This window comes from Catharus ustulatus, chromosome 9, assembly GCF_009819885.2.
Source record: "Catharus ustulatus isolate bCatUst1 chromosome 9, bCatUst1.pri.v2, whole genome shotgun sequence".
NCBI lineage: Eukaryota > Metazoa > Chordata > Aves > Passeriformes > Turdidae > Catharus > Catharus ustulatus.
Window position 1 is genome coordinate 4,126,247 of NC_046229.1, and position 14,364 is coordinate 4,140,610.

Here is a 14,364-nt window from a genome sequence, read left to right on the forward strand (position 1 = left end):
AAGCACAAGGAACAAAAGCACACCTCACCTCCCCTCTTCCCTTCCCCAAACAGAAACACATACATGCAGCATCTCTGTCTTAGGAATGTGAGGACTGTGTTAACAGTAACAAAATTGGAATAAATAAAAATGGAGCTGGGGAAAATATGCTTCTTCACTGAAAACCAAACACCTCTAGATTCTGTCATCAGTGCTCTGGTACATTCTGTGAAGCTTTCTCACATCTTTCAAGGAAAACCAGCTTCAAATAATGGAAGATTTCAACAGTAGGATCCAACCCTGACTCCAGTCCTATAATATTTAGACTGTTCCACCAAAACCTTCCTAACTGTCCCCCTAACATTGTAATGTAGTGTCAATAAATCCAAGCATAGGCAGGACTGATGATATTCTACTATTTTCTAGTATCTCCTTTTCTCTCTATAAATAATTCACTATGTACTAATTTGCTGTAATGTCTCTCCACATCTTTTTTCTTCCCCTTGCTTTCAGTGTCCAAGACAAAGTCATTACTTCACTGTTGCCCTCTGCCCTCTAATTCTATCTTTTGGATTTTAAATAATTTCAGGCCAAACTACTTCCACCTGCTCTGACACAGAGCAAGGCATATTTGGGTTTATCCTGGTGTAACCAGTAAGAGGAGAAGTGAAAATAGCTAAATAATTCTAAGAAATTAAATCCAAAAATTATTTATTTTCAGCTTCTACTGCCTACATAGTTATCTCAGGAACAGCAGAAGGATGTCAGCATGACCAGTGTCAGTAAATACCAAGCTCTTACATGTACAACAGAGTTGGTTTTCTCTATATTCTGCTTGAGAAGAGTTTGTATTAAACAGAAGAATTATCTGCTCTCCTTCCAGTTCCTGTCTTCAGCTCACACAGGCAGACACAGCCTGTGGTACTGATGATCAAATAGAAGCAATGGCATTCTGGCCCCTGATTAAAGAGCAGAGCATGGCTGTGCTGGGTCAGATGAAAGGTCCAATTAGCCCAGGATCCTCCACAAACAGCAGAAGCCGTAAGAAAAGCATATGCCTGCCCTTTTCATCCAGCAGTACTTCCCCAGGACACCTTTCCTCCTGCTATCTATAGTAAAGGCACTTCCTGAGCCAGAAATTTTATCTTTAGGATTAGCAGACCTTGAAGGCTTTTTCCTCTCTAAATTTGTTTGTGCTCTTTGTGAATTCAGGGAAACTTTTCTAACTGCAAACTACTGTGGTAACGAGTTATAAAGTTCTGTGTAAACAATGCAAGAAAAAGCCCTTTGGTTTGTTCTGAGCGTGCCACCTGCTAGTTTTGTTTGATGTGTCTGAGTTCCTGAGCTAGAGGAGACATTAAGCAATTGCTGTGTATTTACTTTCTCCACGCAGTCATGATTCCATCGAATTCTGAATCACCCCCAAAGGCCTCACTGCAGCTATCCACAGACACGGGTACTGAGCTGAACTCACAATCTCTACATGGTCAGGTAAGACAGAAAACATTTTCCTGCTCTCAGCGCTCATGGATGTGGCACTAACACAAGTACCATAACACACTGCAGTAGTTAGTGCTATTAAACAGCAAGAAACAATGCCAAGGCCACTTTGGGCAAGTGGAGATACTGCTCAGAGATGCTGCAGAAGGAAAATCCTGTTGGTGTCAGCTGAGAGGCGCTGCTCAGCAGCACAGAACTGGCTAGGGATGTCCATCTTCAAGCAGGTCCCAAAACACTGGGCTGACAAAGGAGGGATCCAGGAGCTCCTTCCAACCACATGCCTGGAGAAGACCTGGGGATACTGCTCAAGGTTTTCCACTGAGGCTGCTGCACACTCTGATAGGCTCTGCAAGGCAGCAGCACAAGGCCCACGCCGAGCACACCCGGCTGCCTCGGTGCTCCCTGGCCTGGAGCTCTGCCACACGAAGGAAACAAGAGCAACTCCCCCTGCTCCAGAGCTCACCTAACCCCGGGAACAGCAGGAAACAGCTGCAGAGAGGAGCTGTCAGGAAAAAGGAAGGCTGAGGAAAGGGCTGTGGGGACACACAACATCAGATGAGAAGACACAGCCTCGTGGGGAAAAACAACAGCTCCGATTCCCTCTGGAGCTCTCTGGGCCCTGCTGGGACTGGGCCATCATTCCAAAAGCAGGGTCTGATCCTGCATCCATCAGTGGCAACCTCCCAGGCATTATCAGGAGTTCAGGACTAAACCCCTGGCTCGTGAACATCACAGGTGCACTCACACAGCGGCAGGATTTTGAACACTTGCCATAACCTCCAGTTTGTCCAGCAGAGGAAATGTTGATCAGTTAATGCCAGAACACCATTCCCAGGAAGGAAAAGTTAAGGAATAAGGGGGTTATGTAGCAGCACCCTCTCTTTTCCCCAGCCTGGCAATGGCAGTGGATACAACCCATGCACTCCTGAGATCCCTTCCCTGCTCTGACGCTGCAGCTGCACACATCCCCAAAGGCTGTGCTAATGACCTGGCAGACAGACGTGTCCCAAATGACACTGCAGAATGCCTGAAGCCCTGAAAGAAGACACTATCTTGTTTACATTGACTGAGGGGGGAAAAAATGCCATCTAATTATTACATAAATTCTGGCTGTAGCAGCTTCATGACTAGTTGAAAAGAGGTAACAGGCTCCAAAATGACTGATGGACCCAAGTGTTTGGATCCACCAGCTTATCAATCTAATGCTAAGGAAGATCTTTCATATCCCTGTGTCTCTATCACTTTAACCTATCCATGATGGACAGAGAAATAATCTCTGCTCTCTGCCTGTAAAATTGATTCATGTCCTGTGACTTTTTTTTATTTTTTTCACTCTATGCTGATGAAAATGGAGAAAGAAATAAAAAACCATGAACAACCAACAAACCACACACCACACAAAAAAAGGAGTACACTGTAAACACAGCCTAGCCCAATAATGTGAATTTTCAAAGTATCTGTTTAAGTTATAAAATGTCATTTGGAGGAGAATACAATTCAAAAAGCACAATTACAATTCACACAACAGCTTTAAACTGCATTCCTGCAGCAAAGCAGCCTTGGCACCAGACACTCCTGTGCAGGGTACAGAGGTAAATACAGCCATAATGTCACTGTGGATACCAAATTAGCCAACCTGGGGTAATGCTGATATTCTAACTTTAATCCCATCTTTAGATTCTGGTGCTACATCACGGTTGAATCTGGCACTAACCCTGTGATTACGTATCAGCAGATCAGTATAAAAATAATTTGTTCTGAGTTCACAGTTTTATGAAATGATAAAACATCAAAATTAGCATTCTGGCTGAAATCCACTGCATTTCCCATCAAGGCTTACACATTTAAGCAACATCTGAACCAACTGCCTATAATTACTCCTGGCAGATACTGGAGCACTTAGGCCAGCAGTAGATGCAACAGTGAAATAAATTTTTAAAGACATGCTGCAAACCACTTCAAGATGCTCAGCCCAGAAGCAAACATGTGTCCATAAGCCCAATTCACGGTTTATTTTACAGGATTTGTTCACTCTTGCATAGTAAAAGCCTGAGAAGAATGACAGCCCCAAGTAATCTGTCAGTTTAAAATTAAACATTTATTTGGGCTGCAATTCCAAAAACACTCGCCCCGAAGTTCCTGTCACAACTACTTAAGAGGAAGGGGGTTGCACATTAGCTTAGGTTAAAAGAAACACTAATTCTGCACAAAACTAGTTATTTATTTATTCAAAGCAACCAACATTTTAAAATGATAATTTAACTGAGAAAGAAAAAAAATGGAGTAATAGAAGTGGCTAAGAATACACATAAAAACTTCCTAGCCTAGAACTAGTTTATTTAGTCTCTCCTGCCACTATAAATTTATTTCTGCCACGATTCTTATAGCTGGGAACAGCTGTTCCTACAAGCAACCAATTCTCTCTGCATTCATCCTCCTATCCCTAACACCCTTCCCAGGAAAAAAGAAGTGCCTCTTTTTTTTTTCCATATGCTCATATACATTCCTGAAGGAAAGGGACCATTAGCATTACAGAGCCTTTAAAATTTCATTGTTTTGTATTACATTTAAGTACACTTAGAAAAAAGTTAACCTCAACTACTTAAGCAAATGGTGTTACAGGATGAGAAAATACACGAGAATGAAATACAAGTCCACCTTCCCAACAATGTGTCTGCTTATTACTTTGTAAAAACCTCTGAGATGAGATGACCAAGCCCTCTCCTCTACTTCCCTGGAATTTGTTTCGTAAGTGCTCTCCAGAGAAGAGCACTGGTGCTAAGTTTATTAAACTTCCTAACAAATCCCAGGCACCTCAGCAGGGAAGGAATCTGCCAAGTTACCAGCTCCTCACCAGTGCAGAGCCCAGCACCAGCCAGGAACACGGCCCGGCTGCAAAGCCCAGAGCCAAGACGAGTAAATTCCAGCAGGTTCCTGGGGTGTGCTCTGTGCCAGCCCAGGAGCTGCTTGGGATCACAGGGGCATGACAAGGAGACAAGGCTGTGAAGGTGCCAGAAAGGGGAACTGCAGAGACAGGGACAAGGGAAGCAGTGGTGGCAGCAGGACAGCAGTGCCAGAGAGACGAGACTGGAGACCACATTTATGGAAGTCTCCTGGGGATGATATGGAGGATCAGGCCAGTGTGTGAGTGAGGTGTATGTCCTGCCTGCCTAGGTCAGGTCACCTGAGCGCTGCCCTTTCACAGAATCACAGAATAAGCTGAGCTGGGAAAGGATCCTCAAGGATCGAGTCCAACTCCTGGAGCTGCACAGAACCCCAAGAATCACCATGTGCCCGAGAGCATTGTCCAAATACTCCCTTGAGCTCTGGCAGGTTGGCTCTGTGACCCTTCCAGGGGAGCCTGCTCCAGCACCCAACCACCCTCCGGGAGAAAACCTTTTTCTGCTTTCCAACCTCAACCTCCCCTGACACAGGTTCAGTTCCCTCTCATCTTGCCACTCTGCCCCACGAAGGAATCAGTGTGTGCCTCTCCTTTTACCCTCACCAGGAAGCTGTATTTGAGGAATATGGGAAGGCGGCTGGGATAAAGGAGATCCAACAGCACAGGAGGCACTGGGAGGATCCGTGTGCCCACCCCAGCCCTGGGCACCCCCGGGCTCCCGGGGGCCGTGAAGGGCAGAACCGCTCCCACTGAATTACAGCGCGACTTAGATACGGCCGTATGTAGAGAAACGTCAGGAGCAGACAACTTGGGAGAGCCAGAAGGACGTAAATCCCATCGGCTACACGAACAGCAGGCTCGGAGCTGATGCGGAGCGATGTGACCGCTCAGCCCACGCACGGCCGGGGCGCGCCGCACGGGGCCCGCGGCTGCGGCGAGGGGCTCCCTGGGGAAGGAGGCGGCGCTGGTGATTAAACAACAACACGAACGCGAGAGCTCTTTTCAACAGCGGGATCCGAGCCCTAACGGAGGAGGACGGAATCCTGCGGGCGTCACGGCGGAGAGAAGGGGCAGGGACCGGGAAAGGAACAAGGACAGGGGCGGGGGCGGGAGCCGCGCTGAGGCAGCGAGCGCCGCGCTCCCCTCACGGGCGGCCGCGCTGAGGGGCCGGGCCCGGCGTGCCCCGGCGAGCGCCCTCCCTTAGTCGTGCAGCCATCACTTACTTGTGCCCCCTGGCACTGCCCGGGCCGAGCACACCCCGGTGGGGACGTCCCCTGAGCCCGCCGCTGCCGGGAAAGCCGCACGGTTCCCCCTTGCCGGGCCGGCCGCGCCTGCGCCGGGAAGGGGCGGGCGGGGGAAGCGGCGGCGGCCGCGCCGGGGCTGAGGGCAGCGGCGGCTCGGGGACGGAATCGCCTCTGGCCCGGGTCAGGAATCGCCTTTTGCCCGGGTCCAGACCAGCAAAAAGGCGGGGGCTTGGTGCTGATAAATCCTGTTTGCCAGCCCCGCTGCCGGCTGTCAAATATCGGGGGTCTCAGAGGCGTTGGAGCGGTGCGAGAAGCCGCGTGGAGACCACTGAGAAGAACGTACAGAGTACAGAAGAATAAATATATAAAAACGTACAGGCAAATAAATGTGTAGAAACATATAGGAGAATAAATAAACAGGAGGGAATGTCAGTGCCCAGGACATCTCTCACCCTGATTCTCCCTAAATGTAATGTAAATGCACATTAAATGAGTAAAACAGGGCTGCAAGCCATGAGTTTGGTTTTCTGCTCTGAGAGTTTTACCTGAAAAACTGGATTTGCTAATGTGAGGAAGAAAACCCTGGGTTTAGTTAAGGTTTGCTTAAAATGGAGAGAGGATGGGGCAGTGGGATGCCCTCAAATGTATCCCTGGAAATCAGAGAAATCACAGAATAAGTGAGGTTGGAAAAGACCTCTCAGATCACGGAGTCCAAGGCATGGCTGAGCCCTCCACGGTTTGGGAGCAGATCCCAGCACACCCCTGCATGTCCCTCCTCATCCCACGCAGGGAGGAGCTGATGGCAGCTCTCACATTCCCATCACATCCAAACACTTCTGGCCCCAGGGAGCCACCAGGGATTTTTCCCGTTACCCCCCAAATATTCTACAACAGGAAATCTTGCAGCAAAAAAAAGTCCTCTTGCAACATTTCCAGAGTATTCCCACTTCGGCCCGAGCAGAAATGCTGCAGAACAACCTTGCTCAGGGAAAGATGAGTGTTTGTCTCGTGGTTAGAGCGCAGGGTTCGTGGTCAGGAGCTGTGGGTTCTCATTCCAGCCTTGCCACTGAATCATTTTGAGAGCTTTGCTAGTCACTTTGTACTAGAACCAGTTAGTAATTTTCCGTTGGGATGATTTTCTGATGGAAAACACTGCTTATACCAAACTGAAATCTGGGTGAAAATCGATTTTTCCGTTGGGAATACCTTGTGTCTGGTCTGGCTTTGAAAGGCCATTCGACCCAAACTACAGTGTTTGGGGGTTTCTTGCATTAGTCCAAATGTTTTGCTTGGAATAGATAGATTAAAAAATAAAAGACCCCCTCCTGACTGTAATTCCAAGTCATCTTGTGTGCCCTCATGCTCTGCTTTGCTCCCCAGGAGGTCTGCGGTGCAGTGAGATTTAAATTTCTCTTTTCTGAGATGTGCACATCCCGATCTGAGTCAGACCCAGCCCGTGGGGACAAATCCCAGCGCAGGGCCACCACTCTGGCCAGGGAAGAGAAAGTGTGAAGTTCAGAGACACAAAGGAGCTGTTTCACATTAGCTCAGTGGCCTAAAACAACTCATCAATCTGGGGAGATACCCAAATGTTTTGTTCAACTGAAAAGTAAAATGAAGCCCCAAGAAATGGACGTGATTCTGTTCCAGAATTCCATTCCTCTGTTCATTAAAAACAAATTTATTTCTACCCTCCGTATAGTCATACACTGATAGTTTATTTTAGTACAAGACTTGTTCTCCTCCCACAATGTATTTGTAGACACCATTGAAGTCCCTTATTTGTTTTGCCAAGTAAAATATTAATCATTTATTTTCTGTCATAACAGCAAGCTGTGGATTATCTAATAGTTTTTCCTGCACTTCTGTCACTCAGAATTCATCTTTCCTGAGCATGAGTGATCAGTCTGACATACTGTGTGATGTTTAAATGATGGCTTGCAAGAGACTTGTACAGTGGCAGCAATAATTCCCCCTGCACTCTTTTAGTTACAGACAGGTATCCAATTTGCCTTTTTTACACCTATATCACGTTAGCACCTCAATTTACCCAGCTCTTTTTGCTCCAATAAATAACAAAAATAAGTGCAGACGAACTTTTGCTTAATACATTTTTCCATTTCATCTCACTTCTCTAGAAATCACATGGTTTCTTTCCCAGTGAGTGACAAAGGAAGATATTTTCAAGAACAATTATAAATTTCCAACTTTCAGAATCAAAATCTTGAAAATGCTTTTTATTAAAGAATCCAACTTTAGATTACCACATATTCCCAAGCCCACATGAGGCTTAATTCATTGCTCCTGTGAAATATTCTGAAAGCTGAGGGTTAAGAGGTGTTATATTAGTGCAGAATAATGATGATTAATTTGTGCTTTGTACCAAATGCAGGAGGAGCAGATACATGTGCAGTGAATCCTTTATAATTACAAAATCTTTCTATAAACTTGGAAATATTCTGTGGATGTATGTGCCTTAAATGGAACTCAAGACAAAATTTTCCTGTTTAGTGTGTGGCTGTTGTAGTTTTCCTCCAAATACCACCAAACCCCCCCACCAAAGATTCTGGACAGATTCACTTAAAATACACCCTTTTGCCTTTTCATTATAGAGTAACTAATGAAAATTCCATTTTAAATGTGCTTTCTGGGAGACAGGGATGTTCTTTTTTTCGTGATTAACCAGAGCCCATATTTCAGGCAGCAGAGATACAGCTCCAGGTAGTGTAAATCAGCATTGCCCAAGATGGCCCTCAGTCCTCTCAACCCCACAGAACAATTTAGTGGGTTTAGATGACAGTTGGCATCTTTGAAATATTCTCTTTTGCAGAACTAGACTAGATGTGACACTTGCTGGGGAAGAAATCTTGCATAAATCTGTCGAAAAAGACTCAATCATATTACTTCACTAGCCGTGGTAACCTTTGGAGGCCAAAGTCCAGACAGGTTGAGAAATGGAGCATGAGTCCATAAAGGTGACAATTCCATTAACTGCAATCAGAGAGAGAGGTGAATGGTGAGATAAAGACAAATGACTCCTTCTGTAAAGAAAAGAAAATATGTGTGTGCAGGGGAAAGAGGCAGAGTGAACATTTTCCAGCCTTGTCGATGAAATAAAGACCCAGCCCCACTCTGCTGAGATCAACACAAAAATGTCTCTTGAGCTCGGTGAATGCAAGTTTTGCCCCAACATCCCGACTTCCTGGTGAATGTCAAGCAGCAATGGACCTCTGAACACCCTAAAATTCCATTTAGATGTTTATTGGCATAAAAATAGAAGGGAAAAAATTATTAAAGTTCCTGCTCACGTGTGTGCTTAGGCAGTTCATACAAGCACCTGAGGGTGGATTTTAATCTCATTTGAGGAAGTATAGCACTTCTTCAAGTAATATAGGAAGTAGAAGCTGGGGAATACTCTGGATGAAGTGCTTACTGGGCCATTAGATCAGGACTATTCATCTAAACAGGGAAATGGGGAAGTAAAAACCAGCTGAATTCCCTGCAATGAGAAGGGATTTTTGAGTGTACAATGGGAAAAAAAGGAAATTTCCTTTGGGGGATTTTTTTCTGGTTTTAACAGAAATATTAAGTTACTCTTGGATACTGGAGTGGCCAGAAAGGGAAATCCCTGTTTTAAGTGCCTCTAAATATAGCTAGAAAAATAATTCTGATTTTATCAATTTGTGGCCCATTTCCTCACGTTTTGGGCAGCTCACCTTTTAATACCAAAGTCAGAAGCTGATACAAACAAGCAGACAATATTTCAGGCCCCACCAAAATTCCAGTGTCTTGCCCAGGGCCTGTTCCTGCCTGCCCACTTGGCTGGACACCAATATCCTTTATTCTCAGGGGAGTCAGCCTTCCAAAAAACCACTTGGCACTCGAGTCAGGGCTGCTCTGTTTTCCTAACGTTTGCGGCAGGCAGGATGTTTTCCGACTCTGGTACCCAACAGTTGAGCATTCCAGACAGCACGGGGATTTTTCTTTTGAAACCACACTTGCAATGCCATAAGAATAAGTGAGGTTCTGTGACACTGTGTGATCCTGGTGGGAAAATAGGATGACTTTGCTGTCACACAGAGATACACAAAAGGGAAAATGCGCATGGCTCTTGCCACCTTTGTAAAATCTCCTTTTGTGGTGTGAATGCTGAAAAAATCCTGGCTTAAAGTCCTGTTTTCATCAACTGGTTCCCCTCTGGGAAGATTGCCAGAAGGAGAAGACCCCCTCCCAAAATGCCTGGCCAGAAAAGCAGCCCACTGGTGCAGTGTGGCAGAGGGAGTGCTCAGTAGTCTGTGCACACAGTGTTTTCAGCAAGTGAAAATGTTGTTTGCTCCCCAGAACACACAGTACAGATACCCCTGTAACTCTTTTTGCCTATCTCTGACACTCCTCGTATTTTAGAAACATGACTTTATCATTAACATTTTTCATTTAAGTGATTCCTGAGCTCACTGATGTCAGGGCCAGCTCCAGCTGTGCAGCCTTTCCCTCGTGGAACAGACACTGCCCAGGGCAGGGCAGGCAGGTGACAGCTCAGCCAGGACTGGACTCTTCACTGCCCGGGAGCAAACAGACTGTCCTGGGAGGCAGACTGCCAGAGACATCTCCCACCACACCCTGTGCCAAAATCCAGATGTGCAAAATCGTGAAATCACAATCTCTCGAGCTGGAAATTAATTTCCCAAGCCAAGCTGTGAAAATCTCCTCAGATTTCACAATACCTTACATCTCAAAAAAAAAAAAAACAGCGAACAGAGGTTAAATATTTTTTTCTGCAGCATCAAGACTTTTTCCATAGGATATGACCAGCTTGCATGAAGTACTTTGTTAGAGTGGTGATATATCACACAGTGGTGCCAAATCCAGTCAGTGTGGGGAGGATTGAAAAGGCTCAGCCACCCTCCAGGCAGCTGATGTCCTGATGCCATTCCTGGCACCTTCTACAAAAGGCAGATCCTATTTTGCCCTTTGAATTCCAAAACTGGTGAATGCAGTCATGGGAGGCAATCAGTCAGGATCTGTTAATTTGTAAAAAATATAACTGTCTGTTCTCCCAGGGTAAGATTAACTGGGATCTGTACTTCCCAGATTATAAACAACACGCAGCCTTTCTCCTTAACTCATTGCAAAATGTACAAATGTTCCAACGCCTGCTCTGTAATCTTTTAAAATCTTAAACGGAACAGGGGCTCATTCCATTACATAAAAAGAAGTTTGTAGGATCATGTAGCTACCTGCAAATCACACACAGATAAACTGAACAGCACGAAAAATGGGGACAAAGTCACCTTTAATGTAGCTGGTTCCTATAGCAGTGAGATTGTCACGCTCTGTATGCAACCCAAAACAAATTGTCTGTTTAGAATTAAAATCTGATACTGTTTCCAAAAGTCTTGTCTCCAGGGAGATCATTTTATACCACAGGGCAGATTCAGCTCTGGTGTAGGATTTCTGATTTTCATGGAATTGCACCATTAAGGAATTTGGCCCAACCTCTTGCCCACACTGATGCAATTCAACTTTTAAGGGACAGCTATGGGGTTTCCTCCTAAGTCAGGCCAAGTTTCTGGAACAAGGGAAGTCTGTAAAAGAAACCGTTGGAGAGATGTTTTAGTCTGGCATTTAGGAACATTCCCATATTAGAAAACGTCACAGGATTTATTTTGTACGTCTTGCACGATAGAATTTCGTGCTTTTTCTTCTTTCCTTTCTGAGACGTTGTCAGTAGGTGGTCACAGCAAAACTGGATAAGCCCCAAAGAAATGTAATGAAATTATTACAGACAGAGTGAGTAGAAAGACATTTGTGAATCCAGCTCATTCTGCCTCATCTTTCTTATATAAACCTATTTTCCATACTTAATGTATTGCCTGAGCTTGCAATATATGATTAACAGAACGACTGCACCACTCAGGACTCTGGAGAAAAATGTGAGATGTTAATTCACCAACATTTTAGGTAACTTTAAATAATCTGGGCATGACTGATCTCACAGAGTGCTTTGGATTTATGCTTTGCCTGACAGATGGAAATCTGAATACACACACTGATGCTCTCCCTGATGCTGAAAACTTCTGTGCAGGAACAAAGAGCTGTAACACTTCCCTGCTCCTGGAGCTAACCTGGTATTTCCTAAACTCCTGCAACTCCACAGGTCATGGCCCAGCAAACAGGAGTTTCCCCAGCTCTTCCTGCCAGCGCTGCACGTACCGGGCACCGTGACGGGGTGGAAATGTGATGCTGTCAAGGGTCTGGGGGAGATTATTCCCTTCCCTCTGCAGTTGTTTGAGCTGCCCAGCCAGCATGAAGCAGATGCTCAGGTTCTTAAGTGTTCCTGGAAAAATCAACACTGTTTCAAAACTGTACCAGAAGCAAAACTATGGAAAGATTAATCGAGCTTGGGTCAAGAGGGGAGAAGGATGCAATATCTTGTGACAGCAGTGAGCTGGTAAATGATGTGCCCAATGCTGAGCTCTCTTATGAATAAGTCAGAATATTCAGTGCATTACATCAAAAATTCCTTTGGACTATTGACATAATACCTGAAAGAACATGCAAAAATGATAGGACAATCAAAGGTACATTTTAATTTTCCTACTTGCATTCTTACACTAATCTGATAATCATAAAGCCTTAGTATAAATCAAATGGAGCAAGTGTTCTCAGTAAATTAAAATATATAGAGAAATATGTGTAGAATATATTTTAGTGTGTGTACAAGAGTTACAAAAAGCTTTGGTACAGCTGCAGCTCTCACAAGCAGCAGAATGAACCTGCTTCAGGCATTCTTTAAAATCCCATTCTGCTTTGGTAACCTCTGGATTTTGCAGTTTGTCTTTCCAAAGCCATGATAAAACCATCATAGCTTTAATCAACTTTTTGAGTCATTGGCCAGTCAGAAAAGCTGAAAGTGAAATAAAAACCAAGGCACAACAAAAATCAGAAATATTGGACATATCTGCCATTTCTGTCAGCCACAGCTACGAACGCTGTGATAAAGCAAGATAAGAAATTGAGGAAGGAAATAAGTGGTAACTGCATTCTTATTTTAGAGTATTTTATGTCTGATTGTTTCAAAACGAGGAGGAATATGTGACTGGGTAGGTTACTCCACCCTCTCCAAGAATTGCTGGGATCATTGTTTATGAGTGTATCCAAACACCATAAACCAGAACAGTTTCCTTACCTCCAGTCTGCTGCAGTCATGGAAATGCCATGGGATGTTCTGGTGGACACCTCATCCCCATGGTCACAGTGTACACTGGGAAGTCATCATCTTGGGACATATGGGACTGGAAAATTAGAATGGCAAATAATTATCCCATATTTCCTTTCATGGAAAGGAATGGAATCCTGGCCACTGAGGGTCAGAAGCTAAGAGGCAAATCCATGTGCAGGGCACGACTCTGCCATAGTGGGCACAGAACCTGATGTGTGGTTGCTGAGAGCACCACCTCATCCTTCCTGACCACTATCACAGTCACCTTGCATGCTGAGTGCCCTGCTTCAAATTAACTCTTTTTTTTATCCTTACTTTATTGCTTTTAAATGAACTGGCAGCTCAAAGTTTCATCAAAAGTTGTTTCATATGCTTTTCTGCTTTAAAAAACGTCTATCTGAAGATTATCTACTTAACATGAAGCTTTAAGAAATCACATTGATCTGGAATAAAAAAAATATTTGAGTTGTTTTGTTTAAATGTTAGTGAATGAAAGAAATCCCAGATAGAGCCATGGATGTGACAATTTTCCATCCTTTGAGAAAATAAATGTTCAAAGTTATCTCAGTGGTACTTATGCGACTGAATTTCCAATGTTGAAAATTGACACCAATACCATTAATAACTTAAAATTTTGAACCAAGACTAATGTCCCCCTGTAAAAGAAAGACCTCCCAAATTAAAACTCCAACTGCTCCATTTTGAGCGATAAAACTATTTTTCCAAGCTGCTGCCTGTTTTGGGCTTCAAACCAAAACTGAGTGAATGCAGAGGAGGAAGCCTGATGTACAGCAGTTAAAATACACAGAGGGTTTGGGGGGTTTTGGTACATCAAACCCTTCAAGTACAACATATTTGCAGTTTAGTATTGCAGGCATTTCCCTACCCACTGGAAGGTTAATCTGTGATGGAGGAATACATGGAGGAATATGTTGCTCTGAGATGATATCACAGGCTGGTCATGTCCTTGCTACATTAACTTATTCTCAAGCAGATGAAAATTAGTGTCAGCTGTGGTGGGGGGTGTCCTGGTTAGCTTCTTCTCTTTCATTTTACATACTTTTATTGGAGAGAACCAATTCAGAGGTTGAGAGTGATGTTTTTAGCCTTTTCATCACAGCCCATTCAAGGTATTCCATATTTTGGCAATGGCCCACAATGATATCTTCATTTGTTACCTATTGCCAGATTTATTCCATGGAATTTTGCACAGATCCAGGACCAGGGAGGCTTCTGGCTGAAATCCTCCCAGCCCAGCTCCCAGCAGTGCATCCCAGCCCTTTGCAGTGTGTTTAGCCTGCAAAACCCTGTGCTGGGACTCTGGGTTGAGCAGCAATGTTTGGGACACTCGGTGTCCTTAATACTGGGTGACAGAAAAGCAGGGATGGAACGAGCCACTGCCTTTGGTTTACAAGGTCCTGAAGCTCTGAGCTGGTTCTAGGGGATCTCTGCTCTTTGACAACACTTCCCTGCATGTGTTCCAGCCAGGAAGATGGATGTACCTTAGTTAAAGTGAG

At 44.6% G+C, this 14,364-nt stretch overlaps 1 protein-coding gene across 7 annotated transcripts in view; it reads right to left on the minus strand.

Moving 5' to 3' along the window:
• Nucleotides 1–14,364, minus strand: part of FGGY (FGGY carbohydrate kinase domain containing) — a 280,628-nt gene that overhangs the window by 120,965 nt on the left and 145,299 nt on the right. For 3 of the 7 annotated variants that reach the window (XM_033066880.1, XM_033066881.1, XM_033066874.1), the window contains exon 1: nt 5,605–5,702. The exons of 2 other annotated variants lie outside the window; for them this stretch is intronic. The gene's annotated coding sequence lies outside the window, so the exon portion shown is untranslated. Of the gene's footprint in view, nt 1–5,604; nt 5,703–12,814; nt 12,921–14,364 lie in introns of those variants that run through there. 2 more of the 7 variants (XM_033066877.1, XM_033066878.1) reach the window with 1 other exon arrangement.